Source organism: Silene latifolia, chromosome 1, assembly GCF_048544455.1.
Source record: "Silene latifolia isolate original U9 population chromosome 1, ASM4854445v1, whole genome shotgun sequence".
In the NCBI taxonomy this organism is placed as follows: Eukaryota; Viridiplantae; Streptophyta; class Magnoliopsida; order Caryophyllales; family Caryophyllaceae; genus Silene; species Silene latifolia.
In genome coordinates this window covers 62,878,774-62,900,120 of record NC_133526.1, presented here as the reverse complement: position 1 = coordinate 62,900,120, position 21,347 = coordinate 62,878,774, and the positions used below count along the sequence as shown (strand labels likewise).

Genomic DNA, 21,347 nt, shown 5'->3' with positions numbered 1-21,347 from the left:
AATTTTTCTCATGTTTTTATGATTATTTAGTTAAAACCGATAAACCGCAACATTGTTTTTCCGGATAAATTTCGAAATTTTTAACCTAAGTTTTTGAACATTATGAGTGTCATGGTATTTTTCCAGAATGTTCATGAGTTTAAATTTCAAATTTTGAATTTATTTGAAATTTTGTGATTTATTTGAAGTTTATAGCTTATTTTTGTAATTTTTGGTCCATTAATGAACAATTTTAGAAATATGAGTTAATTATGGTCATATAATTAGTGAAGACTAATTTTTGAGTCCTAAGAGGTTAGGGTAATAAACTTATGCATAAATATGAATTTATGTAATTTTTGTGATTATAAAATGTTGAAATCACGCAAATCCGTAAAAACCGAGTAATATACGATATTGGCTAATTAAAGGCGATTTAGCATAAAATTGGGCATGTTCATACATATTATAATGCTGCATTTTCTTTATGATTGTCATAATTTTAATTTATGTAATTTTTACATAGTATGGCCTTAGTTTTAATTGGTATTTCCTGAAATGTATGGGAATATCGATTCGGTTGTAATTTTATTGTGATCTCGTATAACCGTTTTGTAATTTAATAGATTTATTTTATTTTAGTTACAAATGTATAATAGGAAATTATGTAAAGTGCTATGTAATTTAATTTATCTCGGAGTTCCCAAAGACGGATTTCTTCAAGATGGCGATACATAAAGACGGTGTTACCTCGAGATGCGTGCCACAACCGAAGTTCAAGGGACCAATGGAGTTGGTTTCCGAATATGTAATAGTTAAATAGTTTTTCTATTTTAGGAAGGCCATACAAGGATTTATTTTATGTTTGCATTTTATTTATATGTCACATGCATCGCTAAATCGCCATAACTAAAACATGCATCCTCATCTCATCGAGTTTATCGACCGTGTCAATTAGAATTATCGTAGTTCACCGCTTTAGTTCACTTAAAACGTGATAGATAATAAATTGACATGACCTCTCGCTAAAACAATTAATTGAGACATAGCCTTACCAAATAGTAGAAACCATGAAAACCTATTTCGCGAGGGAGTGCACTCGGCCCTACCGGGGTACAAACCTTGTTACGTAGGGGAAGTGGGTGATGAATGTTAATCCACCGAGTTCATGTTAATGAGGGTTTCATCGGCCATACCGTGCCTAAATTGATGTGGATTGGGATCATGGACACATTTATTCGAAATTTGGATTGAACTCAACAAAAGTTTTTCGATAAGGGTTTCATCGGCCATACCGTGCCCTTGTCGGATGTGTTTTGGGCTATAGATAATTATTAGAGTAATTTTATCGACCAAGAGTTCTAAAAGTAGAATCGATTAAAACGTTAATCCATCGAGTTATATTGATAAAGGTTTCATCGGCCATACCGTGCCTAAGTCGATATGAATTTGGGTCTTGGAATCATTTATCTAGTTTGGTAGAGGTCACTAGAAAAATGCATAAAACTTGTTTAAATCATACATTTTTACGAGTATTATTACTAAAACGACATTTGTTTTACTCCTTCTATTTTGTTTTGTAGACCACTTCTTTTTCTCATAACTAATGGCAACACCAACCCCTAACGCCACGCCTCTCGCTAGTTCATCGTGGCTCCGATCCTTCATGGATCGATGTAAACTTGAAAAGAATGGGTCAAATTTCTCTGATTGGGATGCCCAACTCTAATTAGCCGCCGAAGGTGACGACAAGCTTCGTTACCTTACCGAGGCCTCTCCTCCCGAACCTACTACTAGGTCGACCGCCGCCACTAGGGAAGCATATGAGGCTTACCAAAAGGAGTCCGCCTCAATGAAAAATGTCTTGATATTTGCGATGGAGGCGGACCTCCAAAGGAGAGCCTTTAAAATGGGCAATACTAATGAGATTTACTCCAAGCTTGTGACAATGTTTTCACAAACCCCGCGAATCGTCCAATATGTGGCGGCCGCGGCATTCTTTGATCTCGACTTCAAAGAGGGCCAAAAGGTTAGCCCTCATGTGCTCAAACTTATGGAGCTTGTCGAGACCTTGAAGATTCAAAAGGTTGAAATCCCCAAAGAACTTGTTGTAGATAGGATTCTACACTCCTTGTCCAAAGTCAAAGCATATGTTCAATTCCGGGTGATTTTTAACATGCAAGACAAGGATGTATCTCTTGAAGAATTGCACAAGTTACTTGTGCAAGCCGAAAGGGACATGGGGTTAAATGTGAACCCACCCAAGGATGTGCTTAACATAAGCACTAAGAGTAAGGGGAAGTTCAAGAAGAATGGGAGGAAGGGTAAGAAGCAAGCTCCCACATTCACCCAAGCTAGGACTTGTGAAGCTAGCACTTGAAGGGTCCTCTTGATAAATGCCATTATTGTAATGGTATGGGACATTGGAAAAGAAATTGTTCCAAATACCTTGGTGATATTAAGGCTGGAAAGATTACTCCAGTAGATAAATGACTATCCTATATTTTATGTTTCTAATTCAACTATGGTATTATGATACAAAGTTGTGATAATGTATCTCCCTTTTTATTGTAAATAGGGCCTCCACCAAGCAAAGACAAGGGAAACGAAAAGCAAGCATAAGATACCATCAAGAAGCAAGGAATAGCTTTCATGGTGCTTCGCTTTTTTATTGTCTTATTTTATTCATGTTTTGAATTTTAGAACCTTAAGTTTCCGTGTTCGACATGGAAAGGTATTTTGGATAATGGGTTGTATTTTGGATAATGGTGACTTGGTTTGCAACCCAAGTCACCCGTTTTATCATTTTATCCTTTTGTTCTAAAATCATGTTTAAATGCTTACTCTTAGAAACATATAACTTAAAGTGATCTAATAGACAAATATAATGACGGGTTTCATTATATGTCCACATGCTTAAGGCTTGTGTATGATCATTTATAAAGCGATTTTGAGTCTATGAACTCTCTTAAAGGAATGTCAATCACCAAGTACACATATGAAATCTAAAACCATTAGTCAATCTATGAGATAGTTCTCCTTATAACTTCAACATCATTATTTGTGTCTCATATGCTATCTTTGAATCTATAGTGTATTTATTCTAAAGATAGAGTGGGAGAAAAATGAGGACACAACTCACACCAAGATAAGATTGTGTAAATGAGATCTACGCAAGAGAGAATGATTTGAATGAAGGTATATCTATTTACATAGTATACCAAATAGATGAGATCTATGGTCTCAAGTAAGTTCTATATGACAAAAGAGACCAAGTGAAGTAATCGAAAGAGTATATTCTTAAGACAACTACACGAGGAGACCAAAAGAAAGTTTTGGAACAAAATGACTAATGTAAAGTCTTAACAAGAGTTTTGACTAAGTTTATGAAAATTTTGACCAATAGTTTCAACTTTGAGATTTACTTAAGAGCCTAAATGAATCAATAGAACATTCTAGTTATGATCGAGTTGCAAAGATTTATATACCGATATCTTCAATGGCCAAGTTTTAACCACGCAAATGTCATTACTTAACCTCATTATGAATTGGTTAAACCTCCTTCTAAAAGGGATATTTTGAAGGATGTGTATTAGGTATTACTCATATTTAATAAATGACATTGCCACACATCATTATGACATGAGTGTCTTAGAGATTTAAAATCTCTTTTCATAAGGTTAAAATGAGACCTCTTCGAAATAGGAATTTTGAAAGGATATGATGGGAACATATATGGTTTCATCTTAAATAACTTTGCAAAGCAACATACATTCCAATTTTGAAATGTGTTCAATTGAGTAATCAATTTTGAAACATGTGGAATTAAGTGGGAGCATTAGAAATTATCATGTGAAGACATGGAATTTAGTGGGAGCTGTCATCCTCTGACTGTTTACAACTCATTACTCATTAGGAATGACGAGCTAATATCTTCTTTCATAAAGAAGTATTTGAGTTTTCAATTCTGGATGAATTTGGACTATGATGAATCCAATTACGACAAGAAATATTGGATTATTATTAAGAGATACACATCATATCAACATACACATAGGCTATTCATGTAGATGAAAATGGAATTGCCATTAGCAGTCATGGTCGTTCATTGAACCTATGAACGGTTGATCTCATGATTATTAGTAACTAATGTTTCCGCCATTAGAATAATCATGCACATGTCCAATGGTGAATCATGTGCATAAGAGCATGATGATTCATTGGTAAGCCATAATAGAAACGTCATGAATTCTCAAGTAGAATCCGATGAGCGATTTCGGTGTTTGACGGAATGCTCTATTGTGTGTCAAGAGGTTGCACATATTATAGAAAATCCGACCACATGTAAGGATTTATGAAAATCCTAAACTTTTCAAGTTAAAAAAAGAAATAAGATGTTTTGGAAAGATACTTAGTTGAATAAGAAGTTACTTAAAACTAATATTTCCTAACTATGCTAGGACTTGTGAGAAGTGCTACGCTAATCATCTTGTCAAATTGTTGCAAGATTCTGCAAAACATATACCTAGTGCATTGTGTGTGGATGGAGTACTTGATCAGTACAAGTTATATCATTCACCACAAATTCGTTCGTTATGTGATAATCGATAAGTAAGTTCTTTCAAGATAAACAACCAAAACCGAGGTCGGGAACCTTGATGTGTACTTGGTAAGATTCATGCTATGAGAGAGAACATGAATGTAAAGGAAAATACAAGTAAAAGAAGTTTGAACACATGGACACATGGCATGTTAAACTTCTATTGCAATCAATAAGTGTTTACACTTACGATTTGCATCACAAGGTTGTAATATGGTATTAACTACCTGAGTGTGATGTCGACATTTGTCGTTTGAGTTATTATTAACTCACCTTGTAAATTGTTATATCCAAACGGGTTGTGGAGACAATTGAACCCCGTTAAAGTGAACATGGATTAACAATTGTATTTGCCCATAGTTACTTACATGAGGTGACGTCCCGAAGTGACTAGAGTGTGATGCGATTGATGGCAAGTTCAAGTGCCATAGAGTCATGTGAGATGACTAGTCGATCACATAGGCAGACTGTTAGGAACATTTTGTCGGGCCTTATGACCGCTTATAGAGTGCTGGCAAATTTATATAGCCTGGTCGTGGCGAGAGCTGCTATAGTATTCAAATGAGTCGATTCTTTTGACTAAAGACTATTCGCCTAAGATGGCACAGTTTCAGATTAACTTTGATTTGTGTTACTACGACCTTCGTAAATGGGGTCAAATGGGCATATTTGAAGGATATGTAGATCTATATACATACTTACATACTCATATATGTATAAATTAATTTGTCATAAATTAAATATGGAACTTATGCATGCAAACAAATGATAAAATAGAGGAGAAATCATGTCCTTACATTGGTGATTTCGGTTTAATGGGCACAAGAGAGATCACCTTTCTCTCTTGTTCTTGAGCTTTCCCTTATGGAAGAACCAAGATCCAAGTATAGGATCTCTCCCTAAGCTTAATACCCAAGGCTTTCTCTTAATTCAAATTAATATTATAAGTACTAGTATAATATTAATCTAGTAGAAAATTGACCCAAAATTATTATGAACACTTAATAATTTCGGTATTATGGAGAAGAATAAGAAAGCTTTTTATCTCTCTAGAAATCTTAATTTTGGATAATGGTTGAATGAATAATACACTAACTAAATCAAAGTAGTGTATATGGAAAAATATAAGACAAAACCTTTGCCTTTCTCTCTTGGAAAACCGGGTGGGAGGAGGTGTTTTGGGGAGCCAATGCATGCCCACATTTGTCTTCACAAGGTTTAATAGGGTTGCATGGCTACTCTTGCTTTTAATCATTATGTTTACCACTTATAATATAAACAGAATATTAAGCCTAATACTCCTCCAATTTCGGCACTTTAGTTAATATGGATTCCATATTATTTTTGTCAATTGTCAATATGTCACATGTCACATGTCACATAAATTTGTTATGTATTTTTAACATATTAAAAACAACGTATTAATAAAAATACGTCACATACAAAAATTGACTTATTAATTTCATAATTACTTGTGCCAAAATATTTTACCAATTATAAATCGTATTTATAATAATTCATTCAAATTTAATTGTTTCTGTAAACAATAATTTCATCCGAGTAATGATACAATTCAATTACTCAGACCGTATCTTATTTAATCACATTTCAATATGATACGTAAATTTTACTTCCAAAATCGTCCGTCAATTTTCAAGTAATTTAATTAACTCGTAACATTATACGATTAATTAAATAATCAATTAAGAGTGTTACCCTATAGGTATGACCTAGGGGGTCAACTGATCACCACCGTCACACGACAGTAATGTCAAACTCTAGTCAGCCAATCATTACCGATATATGTTGACGATTTGATAAAATATTACTTCCCAATTGTATGCTTTATAATGAGACTTAAACATGTGATCATCATGATCAACAGTCGTGATCGCATTATTGTCGGAGGACACATATTCCAACAATCTCCCACTTGTCCTCGACAAGTGTGCGTCACCAATTCTCTTGTCCTATTACTATCTCCCACTCAATGCAAGGTGTCTTTCAGGTCGTACTTGCAAGTGATCATATCGAGAGTGGTTTCCTCGATCCGGAGAATAAGCGATTGACCGGATTTATCCACTCGGATTCCTTCCGAGCGTGGCCACGCATTTCCGATTCATTACTCCTCGAGTGGCCCCGAGATATTGTTATAACCCTGACTAGGGATGGACAATTCCTATCGCACTCATTCCCTTCGACTAGCCACAGCCATCATAACCCAAAATATGCCCATTTGACCCCATTTACGAAGGTCGTAGTAACACAAATCAAAGTTAATCTGAAACTGTGCCATCTTAGGAGAATAGTTTTTAGTCAAAAGAATCGACTCATTTGAATACTATAGTAGCTCTCGCCACGACCAGGCTATATAAATTTGCCAGAACTCTATAAGCGGTCATTAGGCCCGACAAAATGTTCCTAACAGTCTGCCTATGTGATCGACTAGTCATCTCACATGACTCTATGGCACTTGAACTTGCCATCAATCGCATCACACTCTAGTCACTTCGAGACGTCACCTCATATAAGCAACTATGGGCAAAAACAATGTTAATCCATGTTCACTTTAACGGGGTTCAATTGTCTCTACAACCCGTTTGGATATAACAATGTATAAAGAAAAGATAAAGGACAAATTCGATTATGAACATGAACAAAAACAGCACTTTTATTTCATTTCAAAATCTAACATAAACTTGGTACACGTTTAAGTCCCATGAACGCAACATGTCCATCATGCTTGGCCTGCGATAAAGGCTTGGTGAGCGGATCGGCTATGTTGTCATCCGTCCCAACCTTACAAATCGCAATTTCCTTTCTTTCAATAAAATCTCTTATTACATGATATTTTCTAAGTACATGTCTAGATCATTACTAGACTTTGGCTCTTTAGCTTGGAAGATCGTCCCACTATTATCACAATAGAGAGTGATGGGATCATTGGCGGTAGGTACTACTCTTAGACCTTCCGTGAATTGCCTGATCCAAACGGACTTCCTTGGCGGCTTCGATCGATGCCGCAATGTACTCGGCCTCCATTGTTGAATCGCGATTCTGACTTCCTTGAAGCTTCCCACTCTACGGCACCACCATTGAGCATGAAAATGAAACCAGCTTGTGATTTCATGTCATCTCTATCCGTTTGAAACCTCGAGTCCGTGCATCCATTAACACGTAGCTCAGTGTCTCCTCCAAACACTAGGATAGAATCCTTAGTTCTTCTCAAGTACTTAAGGATGTTCTTGACAGCAATCCAGTGACTCTCACCTGGATTTCCTTGATATCTACTCGTCATGCTCAAGGCATACGAGACATCAGGGCGTGTGCATATCATGGCGTACATGATTGATCTAACAGCGGAAACATAAGGGATCGTCTTCATGCGTTCAACATCATGTGGTTCGGAGGGAGATTGAGTCTTTCTCAATATCGTCCCAGTTACCATAGGTACCAAACCCCTTTTGGATTTGTCCATGCTGAACCGTCGAAGAATCTTATCAACATAAGACTCTTGACTTAGTGCCAATATCCTCTTGGATCTATCTCTATGGATCCAGATACCTAATATGCGTTGTGCTTCTCCTAAATCCTTGATTTGGAAGTGGTTACCTAACCACTTCTTAACAGAAGACAACATCGGAATATCATTTCCAATGAGTAGTATGTCATCGACATACAAGATTAGGAACACAACATTGCTCCCACTAAATTTCATGTATAAACATGGTTCCTCAACACTTCGAGTGAAACCATTTTCCGTTATAACATGATTGAATCGATGATTCCAACTTCTAGATGCTTGCTTAAGACCATAAATGGATCTCTTAAGTTTGCACACTTTGTTAGGATTTTTCGAATCAACAAAACCTTCGGGTTGTATCAGGTACACCTCCTCTTCTAAATGCCCATTTAGAAAAGCGGTTTTGACATCCATTTACCATATTTCATAATCATGAAATGCGGCAATCGCTAACAAAATACGTATGGATCTTAGCATGGCTACGGGGGCGAAGGTCTCATCATAATGGAGACCTTGGACTTGGGTAAATCCTTTTGCCACTAGCCTAGCTTTGTAGACATCATCATGTCCCTCTATGCCATTCTTGACTTTGAATATCCATTTGTATTGAAGAGGTCTTGCCCCTTTAGGCAAATCTACCAAGTCCCAAACTTGGTTTTCATGCATAGAATCCATTTCGGGCTTCTTGGCTTCAAGCCATAAGGAGGAATTAGGACTAGAGATTGCGGCCTTGTAGGTAGCGGGCTCGTCACTTTCTAAAAGCAACACATCGAGTGTTCCATCTTCTTCGATAAGTCCCACATATCGATCAAGATGGCGAATAACACGACTCGTTCTTCTAAGTGGAGGAGAGATAACCGTGTTAGACGACGAAGGAACATCTTCTTGCGTCTCTATTTAGGTTTGTGGCACTTGAACTTCATCAAGTTCAAAATTTCTCCCACTCTGTCTCTTAGAAATAAATTGACTTTCTAAGAAGACAGCCTCGCAAGACACAAACACTTTGTTTTCTTGAGGTTTGTAGAAGTAGTAACCTCGTGAGGTCAAGGGGTAACCTACAAAGATGCATTTTTCGGATCTTGGGGCAAGCTTGTTGTCGTTCTTTATCTTGACGTAAGCATCACATCCCCAAATTTTCATGTAGGATATATTAGGAACTCTTCCCGTCCACATCTTATATGGAGTCTTTTCGGTGGTCTTTGTGGGACTATTGTTCAAAGATCTTATTGCGGTTTGAATTGCTAATCCCCAAAACGAGTTCGGTAACTCGGTTTGACTCATCATGGATCGAACCATATCAAGTAGGGTTCGATTTCTCCTTTCGGCAACACCATTGAGTTGTGGTGTTTCGGGTGGAGTAAGTTGTGATATAATACCACGACCTTTCAAGTGTGAATCAAATTCAAGGCTAAGATATTCTCCACCACGATCGGATCGTAGTGCCTTAATCCTTTTGTTCAATTGGTTCTCTACTTCGTTTTGAAATTCTTTGAATTTCTCAAACGCTTCACTCTTATGCTTTATCAAATAGATATACCCATATCTACTCAAGTCATCGGTGAAGGTTATAAAGTAGTCATAATTACCACGAGCGGTGATACTCATTGGTCCACATACATCGGTGTGTATGAGTCCCAATAGTTCACTAGCTCGTGTCCTTTTACCACTAACAGGATTACGAGTCATTTTGCCAAGTAGGCAATATTCGCATGTACCATATGATTGATAATCAAATGGTGTAATCACATTAGTCGAAATTAATCTTTTGATGCGATTCTCGTTTATGTGACCTAATCGACAATGCCAAATGAACGCTTCACTTGGGTCACTTGATTTGAGTTTCTTTGATTGAATGTTATAGATATCATTAGTTGGATTTGAGGTCTCTAAAATGTAAATGCCATTTATGGAAGAAGCTTGGCCTATAACCAATTCATTCCTTGAAATAGTACAACGATTGTTCTTAATGACAAAAGAAAAACCGTCCATGTCTAGCATGGCGATTGAAATAATGTTTTTAGAGAGTGTAGGCACATAAAAACAATTATGTAAATACAACTAAAATCCGTTAGGCAAAGCTAAAACATAAGTTCCTTTGGATTCGGCCGCTACTCGAGCTCCATTTCCAAGGCGTAGATCCACATCTCCCTTGCTAAGCCTCTTCACATCTCTTAAACCCTGTAAATGATTACAAAGGTGAGAACCACAACCGGTATCTAGTACCCATGTCGTAGTGGAAGTATAATTTATATCAATAACATAAATTTCCTTAGGAATTTTACCTTTTGGAGTGATGATTCCTTCCCTTATATTTCGCAAATATACGGGACAATTCCTAAGCCAATGTCCCATGCCATAGCAATAATGGCACTCATCATTAACTTGCTTGAAGTTTTTGACTTTCTTTCCCTTCTTCTTGAACCTTTTGCCCTTTGAAGCAAGAACTTGATTGCTTGAGCTCCCACTAGTTTTGGCATCTTTATCTTCCAGAGACAAAGATCCTATAGATTGTATGAGGTGGTCTTCCTGAGACGGGCTCACACGGGATCTAGTGGTAGTGGGTGGTCTAGTAGAAGTGATGAAGTTAAGGTTTCCATCCGAACCTATCCCAAAATGAAGTTCTCTAGTAGTGTCGAAGTCATTGTTGGAGCAAACGTCGTCAAAAACATTGTGGTATGACTCAAAAGTTATCGGTGCGGTAGCGTTTGATGGATTCATTGTAATGAACTACAAGTATGGAGGAAAATGAAATATTAACATTTGTCTTTTTAAATCATACTTGTAAATTAACAAGGTATGAGCATTTATATAGTGACCTCTACCCAACTATAATAAATGATTCCAAGACCCAAATTCATATTAACTTGGGCACGGTGTGGCCGATGAATCCCTTATCAATATAACTCGGTGGATTAACGCTTTAATCGATTCTACTTTTAGAACTCTTGGTCGATAATATTACATTAACATTTATCTTTAGCCCAAAACACATTCAACAAGGGCACGGTGTGGCCGATAAAACCCTTATCGAAAAACTTTTGTTGAGTTCAATCCAGATTTCGAATAAATGTGTCCATGATCCAAACCCACATTAACTTGGGCACGGTGTGGCCGATGAAACCCTCGTCAACATGAATTCGGTGGATAGACATTTATCACCCACTTCCCCTACGTAACAAGGTTTGTACCCCGGTGTGGCCGAGTGCACTCCCTCACGAAATAGGTTTTCATGGTTTCTACTCCTTGGTAAGGCTATGTCTCAATTGATTGTTTTAGCGAGAGGTCATGTCAATTTATTATCTATCACGTTTAAGTGAACTAAAGCGGTGAACTACGATAATTTTATTTGACACGGTCGATAAACTCGATAGAAGATAATGCATGTTTTAGTTATGGCGATTTAGCGATGCATGCGACATATAATAAAATGCAAAACATAAAATAAATCCTAGTATGGCCTTCCTAAAATAGAAAAACTATTTAACTATTACATATTTGGAAACCAACTCCATTGGTCCCTTGAACTTCGGTTGTGGCACGCTTCTCGAGGTAACACCGTCTTTATGTATCGCCTTCTTAGATGACACCGTCTTCAAGGAACTCCGGAATAAATAAATTACAAAACAAATTACATAATTTCCTATTATACATTTGTAATTAAAATAAAATAAATCTATTAAATTACAAAACGGTGATACGAGATCACAATAAATTACAACCGAATCGATATTCCCATACATTTCGGGTAATACGAATTAAAAACTAAGGCCATACTAAGTAAAAATTACATAATTCAAAAATTACATAAAATAAAATTATGACAATCATAAATAAAATGCAGCATTATAATATGTATAAACATGCCCAATTTTTATGCTAAATCGCCTTTAAGTAGCCAATATCGTATATTTAACGGTTTCTATGGATTTACGTGATTCAACCTTATAAAATTACAATAAATTACATAAATTCATATTTATGCATAAGTTAATTACCCTAACCTCTTAGGACTCAAAATTAGTCTTCACTAACTATTTGACCATAATTAACTCATATTTCTAAAATTTGTTCATTAATGGACCTAAAATTACAATAAAATAAGCTATAAACTTCAAATAAATCACAAAATTTCAAATAAATTCAAAATTCAAAATTTAAACACATGAACATTCTGGAAAAATACCATGACACTCATAATGTTCAAAAAACTTAGGTTAAATATTTCGAAATTTATCCGAAAAAACAATGTTGCGGTTTATCGGTTTTAACAAATATAATCATAAAAACATGGGAAAAATTATATTTATCAACTTTTCAATTTTAGATCTGAAATGGATAATAAAATGCAACATATGACGTTTTTCCTTAGTCATGGAGTATGTTTTATTAATATTTCACTAATTAAGTCACTATTTATGCTATTTTTCTTCAAAACTTCATAAATCATGCATAAAGACCTCAATATAGCCTATTATTTTACACACATCTTGTAAAATTGCATGTGATAACATACTTAATTTCTATGACCAGATTCGAAATTTATCTTATATTAACCTATTTTTCATCTAAATTCGATTTTAAACATGAAAAATCCATTTTTCGAGCATAAGAACTCCAAAAATTATGAACATTTACAGGTCATCTAAAAATAAAACATGTAATAACATATCCAAAAATCACTGAAACATTCGAAGTTTAGCTAATTTTAGTCCGAAAATGACATTTTATTCATAAAATAATATTTTTAATGCCATTATTATATAAGATGAACAATAAAAATCCATAAAATAACCAAAATATCCTAAAAACATTTTAGGACCAGAAACGTAACATGCATAAATTTATTTCGTGATATATCATAATAACCCAAATTTACAAGTTTTATATGTTATTCGTATAACTCGGAAAAACTATAACCGATTTGCATGCAAACAACCAAGGCTCTTGATACCGCTTGTTAGAAATCTAGATCTATATACTCAACATATTCATATATGTTTGATGTTAATTTAGTCATAAAATTAAATGGTGATCTTATGCATGCAAACAAAATTAAAAGGAAGAAATCTTTATTCTTACATTGGTATTTTCGGATCTTAAGGGCACAAGAGAGTTCTCCTACTCTCTTGTTCTTGAGCTCTCCTTATATGGATGAACAAAGGACTCAAATGTAGAATCCCTCCCAAGGAATAATACCCCTCGCTGCTCTGGTAATGAGTAGTTTGTATCAAATATGGCAACAAAGGAATAAGTGTAGAGTGGAGCAGGTCCTGATGAGACCTCGATGCATGGCTCAATGGATCAGTGAAGATATGAGGAAGAGAATAAGGGAAAGAGATAAGAGTCGGATGACTACTCATGAGCTAGATTGGTTAGGCAATTTAAAATTTACCTAGTTTTGAATGCCTTGCCTTGATAGTATGTAATTGACTCCAATTTTTTATATATATTATACTCTCACATTTTACCAAAAAAAAAAAAAAAACATTAATTTAAATAAAATGACCCAAAAATATTTTGGTCCTCTTTGATTTCGGTTAAGAGGAAGAGGATGAAGGAAGAAATATTTTATCTCTCTAAAATATTTTGTGATGAATGAATTAATTGAATTACACTAGAATTTTGCATGTAGTGTATGTTAGAAAAATAAGAGAAAACCCTTGGCTCCTCTTATGACCAAAACCGAGTAGGGTGAGGGCATTAGGCCAATGCATGGCATTTTGTCTTACCCATAAAAGTAGGCATGTAAGAGTAGGTATTTGTGTGATGATTATGCTTTTGAATAAAAAATAAAACACACTAAATACTCTACTCCACCCTTATATTTCGGTACATATAGTGTAACATGGAAAGTCCATTTTACACATTATATTGTCAATATGTCACATGTAACATGTTCCATGACATTAGGTGTATAAAATGTATTTTTAACAATTAAAAATCAACATATTAACAAAATATGTCATTTATAAACATAACCTAGTAATTCATAATTATTTGTACCGAAATGAATTCCCGAGTTTATAAAATACAACATTCTGTATTAATAATAATCAATTCATTCCGTTTCAATTTGTTTCTGCAAACAATAATTTCATCTAAGTAATAAAACAATTCGACCACTTAGACCGTATCTCATTTAATCAGATTATAATGAGATACGTAAATTTTACTTTCAAAATCGTCCGTCAATTTTCAAGTAATTTAATTAACTCGTAACGTTATACGATTAATTAATCGATCAATTAAGAGTATTATTCTTTAGGTATGACCTAGGGGATCAACTGATCACCACCGTCGCACGACAGTAATGTCAAACTCTAGTCAGCCAATCATTAGCGATATGTGTGGACCAGTTGACAGTAAAATATTACTTCCCAATTGTATTCTTTAAAATGAGACTTAAACATGTGATCATCATGATCAACAGTTGTGATCGCATTATTGTCGGAGGACACATATTCCAACACTTTCTTCTTCCATTGGAATTCCGACTTCTTCCTATCATCCTTCCGGCTATAATGATCAACCATAAAACATGGTTCATGCAAACGGGGAGCTCTTATGGTCTTGTCAAGATTGAAAGTTATGCTCTCATCTCCCACTTCTAGAGTGAGCTCTCCATGCTTCACATCAATCACCGCACCCGCGGTGTGTAAGAAAGGTCTTCCTAGAATGATTGGAATATTGGAGTCTTCTTCCATGTCAACAATGACAAAGTCCACCGGGATGAAAAATTTCCCAACTCTTACGGGAACATCTTCCCATATCCCTAATGGTGTCTTCGTCGATCTATCGGCCATTTGGAGTGTGATATTGGTGCATTTAAGCTCTCCCATCCCCAACCTTTTACTCACCGAGTACGGCATAACACTCACACTAGCCCCTAGATCACATAAGGCTTTGTTGATCGTGGTGTCGCCAATGGTACACGGTATTGAGAAGCTTCCCGGATCTTTGAGTTTTGGAGGTGAACTCCCTTGAAGTATTGCACTACTCACCTTAGTGAAGGCGATAGTCTCAAGCTTCCGGATCGACTTCTTCTTTGTGAGGATGTCTTTCATGTATTTTGCATAGGCCGGCACGTGATTGATTAATTCCGTGAAGGGAATCGAGACTTCCAAATTCTTCACAATTTCCATAAATTTTCCAAGTTGGTCATCAAATTTGGGCTTGGCTTGACGACTCGAAAAAGGAAGTCTAATCACAATGGGCTCATTCTCCTTGACCATGTCTTCATTTTTCTTTGAAATTTCTTCTTTTGATGGTTCTCCATCCTTGGAGTTTTGCACAATTTCTTCTTTATCACTAGCTTTCACAACTTCATCCTCAACTTACTTCTTCGGTGCTTCATACCTTGTACCACTCCTCAAGTGAATGGCACTAACCGTTTCATGTCTTGAGGGATTACTTTGAGGTGGTAATTGCCCCTTTTGTCTTTGGGAGCTTGAAGATGCTAGTTGAGTCAATTGGATTTCCAACATTTTGGTGTGAGCTATGATGTTGTTGATGGTGATTTCCTTTGCTTGACTATCTTTTTGCATTTGAGTGAAAAACTCTGGTTGATTCTTTTGCATTTGGAGGACCGCTTTTTGAACATCAAAACCTTGGTCATTTTGTTGATTGTATGGAGTTTGATTTTGGTAACCTTGGTTTTGGTTGTAAAAGGGTCTTTGATTTTGGTTTCTCATGGGAGGTGGGGTGTATGTTGGTTGAGGGTTTTGAACATTTTGGCTTTTTTATGAGAGATTTGGATGGAAATTGGTGTTTTCATTGTAATAGTTTGAATAAGGGGTACCATTCTTGTCTGCTTGGAAAGCATTCACTTGTTCATTTGTTCCCCTACATTCACTTTGGTAATGTCCCAAAGTTCCACAATTCTCACATATCCCACTTAGGATTGATGAAGATGCCGTCATGGCATTAACATGATGCTTTGGTGATTTTGAGGCTTCTTCAAGTCTAGCCATAGCTTTTTCAAACTTCAAATTGATAGTATCAATGTGAGCACTAAGTTGAGCATCTAATTGAGTAATGGAGTCCACTTCATGCTTTCCTCCTCTAGTAGCCTTGCGAGGTCTACTATATTGTGAGTTATGGACCGCCATTTCCTCAATTTTTTTCCAAGTTTGATTGTCATCAACTTCGGTGAACATTCCATTTGATCCCATGTTGAGAATGTTCCTTGCATCTTCATAAAGACCGTTCCAAAATTGTTGTACCAAGAACCACTCGCTAAGTCCATGATGAGGACATGAGGGACAAATTCCTTGAATCTCTCCAAATCTTCATACAAAGATTCTTCATCTCTTTGCTTAAAGCCCGTAATTTGAGCTCTTAGCATGTTAGTATTTTCCGGCGGATAGAACTTTTTGTAGAAAGCTAGAGCCAATTTCTTCCAATAATCAATTCTGAGAGTAGCCTTATCAAGGCTTTTCAACCATTGTTTCGCGGTGCCAATTAGGGAAAAAGGAAATAAGACCCATCGAATTTGGTCTTGAGTTACACCGGTTTGAGAAATCGCATCACAATAGTCACAAAAAGACTCCATATGAGAATGAGGGTCTTCACTAGGCATCCCCCCAAATTGGCTTCTTTCGACTAATTGGATAAATGAGGATTTGGCAATAAAATTTCCGGTTAGATGTTGTGGTGTGGGAGTACCATTGGGTAGGTTCTCCTCGGTGGGTACGGAATGTGATGAAAACTTAGGCATTGTGGGTTGATTTTGTGTTGGATTTTGTCTTGGGTTCTCCTCACCTTCTCTTGCAAAAGGGTTGATGAACTCAATAGTATTTGGTTGAATTTCTACAACCTCACCAATACCTCTCAAAGTTCTCCTAGCAAGTCTTTTATTGGTTGTCAAAGTCCTTTCAATTTCGTGATCAAAGGGTAACAAGTTACCTTGTGATCTTCTAGACATGCAAAATATCAAACAACTCGAAAATAATTAGAAAAAACCTTGAGGAGTTTTACTTCCCCAAGGCAAAGAAAGACAAAACTAATAACAATACAAGAAAATCTAAATCAAGTTAACACCGTCCCCGGCAATGGCGCCATTTTTGGTCGGACTCACGATGGAGGTTTAGTTTTCAGTACTTGTCGTTAGGAGCACCTAGACCAAAACAAAATTTATAACTTCACCAACAACTCTACAATTAGTAAAGAGGCAAGTAAAGGTCGGATCCCAAGGGACGGGAATTGAGATGAGATTTCTATTGCAACTAGTGGTGTCTAAGGGTGTCACAATTGGGGTTTGAAGTAGAAGATCACTAAACTAAATAGCAATGAAAGTAAACAAGCAAGATGAATTAAAAGGGATGTAAACAATTGATAAAAGGCACTAGGGTGTCGTGGGGTCATAGGGGATTCATGGGAATTGATCATACAAACATATTCTCAAGTTATAAACAAGCAATTATTCTTGTGATGGATCGAGTTGGTTTATATCTTACAATCCTAGGAAAGTTTGGGTCCCGGAGCCGAATCGATTAGATTGTACAACACCTACTAGTCGACTTAATCTTCCCTACTCAACTACATGCATGGTCTAACGAGACTCGAGTTGGTTTATGTCTTACAAGTCTCATTGAAAAGATAGGTAATGGGTAAAAAAAATGTAAGGATTCATAGGCTCGCATTTCATCAAACATAACATGTGCATGAATTGAGATCACAACAAGCAAGCAAATAAACTATGAAAGCATATTAATTTAAGCATGAATCATTCCCAATGTAGGTTTCCCCTAATTACCCATTAACCCTAGCTAAGGAAACTACTCACTCATTATCATGTTGAACATGCTAGCAAGGTTTTCAATCACACCAACAAAGTGAAACATGATGAATAAATGAAGATGATTAACAATAATTAAAAAGGGATTAAGAGAATAATACCTACTAATGATTCCAATAATAAAGCAAAGAATAAAAGAAGTACTTGATGCTTGATTGAGAGGTTGTCAATTTCCCAATGATAACACAAATAATCTTCAATTACCCAAAATAAAGGATGAACAAGAGAGAGATTAAGGAAATAAAACTTGTATTAAAACTTGATTAAATGTTGATTATAAGATTAAAGAGAGATTTGATTGATATTAACTACACTAAAGATTGCTAAGAAGAATATGCTCTTCTAATTAGACTAATGGGGTATTTATAGTGGGGATTAGGTACCTAAATTAGGATTAACTAAGGGCTTAAATGATGATTAAGTCCTTGAGGAATCGCCGGTCTCTAGGGAGACTCCGGTCACTAGGGAGACTCCGGTCTCTAGAAAAAGATGTGCATCCTTCCTTGAAGCTTGTAGAAGACGAAATGGAACTGTCAAGGAATCCGGGCGTCTTTAGCACGGGACGGGCGGATTTGGGCGTTCCTGGACGGGCGTCCAGAGGGTGAAGACGGGCGTCTTCTGGGGGTTCTGCCCGGGCGTCTTGTGGAGGAAGACGCTCGGATTGTGGCGGTGGACGGGCGTCTTCAGGGCAATCCGCACGGATTGTCAGGCAGTTTCTTTCCTTCTTCTTTTCTTCCTTTTTCTTCATAAAATCCTTGAGGATTTCCTCGGGGATGCAAGGATCTTTTCTCATCATTGCCCATATACTATAGTATGTACAAAGGTCTTCTAATCTTGTCTCTCCTTGATGCTCGGTCATTGAATTCAATCAATTTAGCCTCATTTTGCCATGAAAATGCAAGGTTTGCACTCCATTCCTACCAAGGACACAAGACCTCAAAGAATATGCAAAACAAAGAACTAAAGACAATAAATGACCCAAATATGCACTAAAAAGCATGGGAACAAGGCTAATTCGGGGACTAAATATGCTCTAATTATGGTCACATCAGTAGTCGTCTGGTACAGGGCTTGTTCCCTTTCCAGCATTAGTCTAGGATGATCCCGACTCCGGTTAGCCCGGATATAGGACGGATCAGATGACTATTTGGTTATTCAAAATCACATTTGCAAAATGCCTTACTAAGACAAATGGATCACGTTATGCACCCTGAACCTAATACGGTAAATGGATGTTTAATTTCCGTCTTGCATGCAAATCAATCATTAATCCAACTCGACATCTTATACTTGTGTGGACAAGGCCCTCGGGAACTGCGTCCGCGGGATCCACACTAGGCATTATCGACTCGAGGTTATTTCGAATCGAATTAAGACAAATTAGAGTCGCCACCAAGTTTTTTGGGAACTTGGAACCGTTCAAGTCAACTTTACACCTTTCATCGAAAAGCATAAAGCCAATCGACTACGAGTGATTAAAGATAAAGACTTGTACCCTATATCACTCGATTAGAATGACTCTCGTAATCCAATGGTATTTAGACGGATCCACAAACCATAGATCTTGAGTAAGGGGTGAGGGTACGTGTTAGGAAGCCTATAAGGACACCTAACCCCGCCCGTCGATAACGGCCTCTACTAAGTCAAGTGTCGGATTTCAAACAAGGTCATAGCTACTACGATATATGATATGCAAACATCGTTTTAAAACCCTAATATGTGACAACAATTTCTATGTCGTTTTAGATGCAACTAAACTAACTTTGTCAAAGTTGTAATTTAGCATGTGGGTGGATTGATCTAACAACATATAAACGAAACAAACAAGGCTTGATGGGAATGGGGGAGCCGTTGGGATCTACCCTATTACAACCCAGGCATTTTATGCCGACACAACGAGAAATTAAAGATACAACTCGATCTAAATACAATTGCTATATACACCACCGTACATGACACTTTACACGGCCATTCGGCCTAGGGAAACGTGCACAAAGGGGTGGCCCACGGCTTACATGACTCACGGCCTTGGGTCACTCCTCGTAATGTGTGCTTTCACTTAATCTCATCGAATTAGACATAGGGCTACGCACCAAAGCATGCATTAGCATAAATTGGACCATGTTGCTTTAAACAACATGCGATTTACTACGCTCTTACATACATGGGGGCACAACCATCTAACCAAACGAGACTAAGGTTTTTGAAAGAGGTTTTGACTCGATAAAAGAAAGCTAGCTTGAAAATTACAAACAAACTACCAAACACGACTCGATAAACAAAGTAATTACAAGATACGAAATAACGAGATAAAGATGAGAACATAACGAGAAAAGGGACTACAAGGACACGGCCAAACACGGCCTACACGATCTAGCATACCCTAATCCTTAGGTTAGATTCTTTAGGTTAGATAGATGATTGCGAAACGGGATAGGAAACAAGTTAGAAACGAGTTAGAAACAACGTTGATCGATTGCGATGACGTCACGCCAAGGTGCATTCTACACGGCCTAAAGGGATCAAATTAGGTCAAATTCGCTAATTAATTTAACTCATCGAGTGTTCATAAGAAGGTGCTAATCACGCACTCTTATACTAGCGAGAAATTAGGTGAGAGAGAGAAATGCATTCAATTAAGTTACAGAATTGTTAATCGGTTTTAAAAGCTATGTCGATGTACCCTAAAGTGTCTAATTAGGTTATTAAACTGATCTAATATCATCTAAACGAGTTATATGTTAACAATCAGAGGTCATACTAACATGTAAATGGTCCAGGGGTAGGTCGAATCACACGAGAGAAGAGAGGGGTCAAAAGCGAAGAGCGAAGTCAGAATTCGTTTTATTAATGCCCTACCTTGAACACGAGGATATGTAAATGAGACGGGGTGTACGACCGACTAATGTAGCGGTTTCTTTCCCATCTCAAGTCAACGCGGGTGTTCATGGTGGTACTTTAACTCATACTCGGACTAAACTAGTTTCATAGTTAATAAGAACAAACGATAAACAAAAACGATAAACAAAAAAACGAACTATAAAAAAACAAACATAAAAAAACGAAATAAAAGGGAGAAAGAGGAGGATTTGATGCACCCTCAACCTACATGTATCGTTGACACCGTCTTGGGTCGTAATCGATGGTAGATTTTATCTCGAGAGGCCGTCGTCGACGAAGAAACAAAGCAAACAACTCGTTTTTTGCAAATCTGGACAGCAACTTTCAAACAGCGATTTCTCTCTCGTTTCACGGTGAAAATTCGATTTAAAAGATGTTTTGAAAACTAGAAAGAGAGGAGAACAGAGATCCTAAAACAATCCCTGCTCGTTTTGAGTTATTGAGCACGAAAAACGAGCACAAACAGAACTGGACAGACAGGGAAAAGCCGCGAAAACAGAGCGTATAACACTCTGTTTTTCGAGGGAATTCGTGTACTCTCAAGGGAA

General features: G+C 36.8%; 1 non-coding gene across 1 annotated transcript; it reads left to right on the top strand.

Annotated features, from left to right (window-relative positions):
* Positions 1-16,340: 16,340 nt before the first annotated feature.
* LOC141619391 (small nucleolar RNA R71) lies at positions 16,341-16,446 on the top strand. The gene has a single exon (XR_012531694.1). It is a non-coding gene; the product is annotated as a small nucleolar RNA R71 (small nucleolar RNA).
* The last annotated feature ends 4,901 nt before the right edge of the window (positions 16,447-21,347 follow it).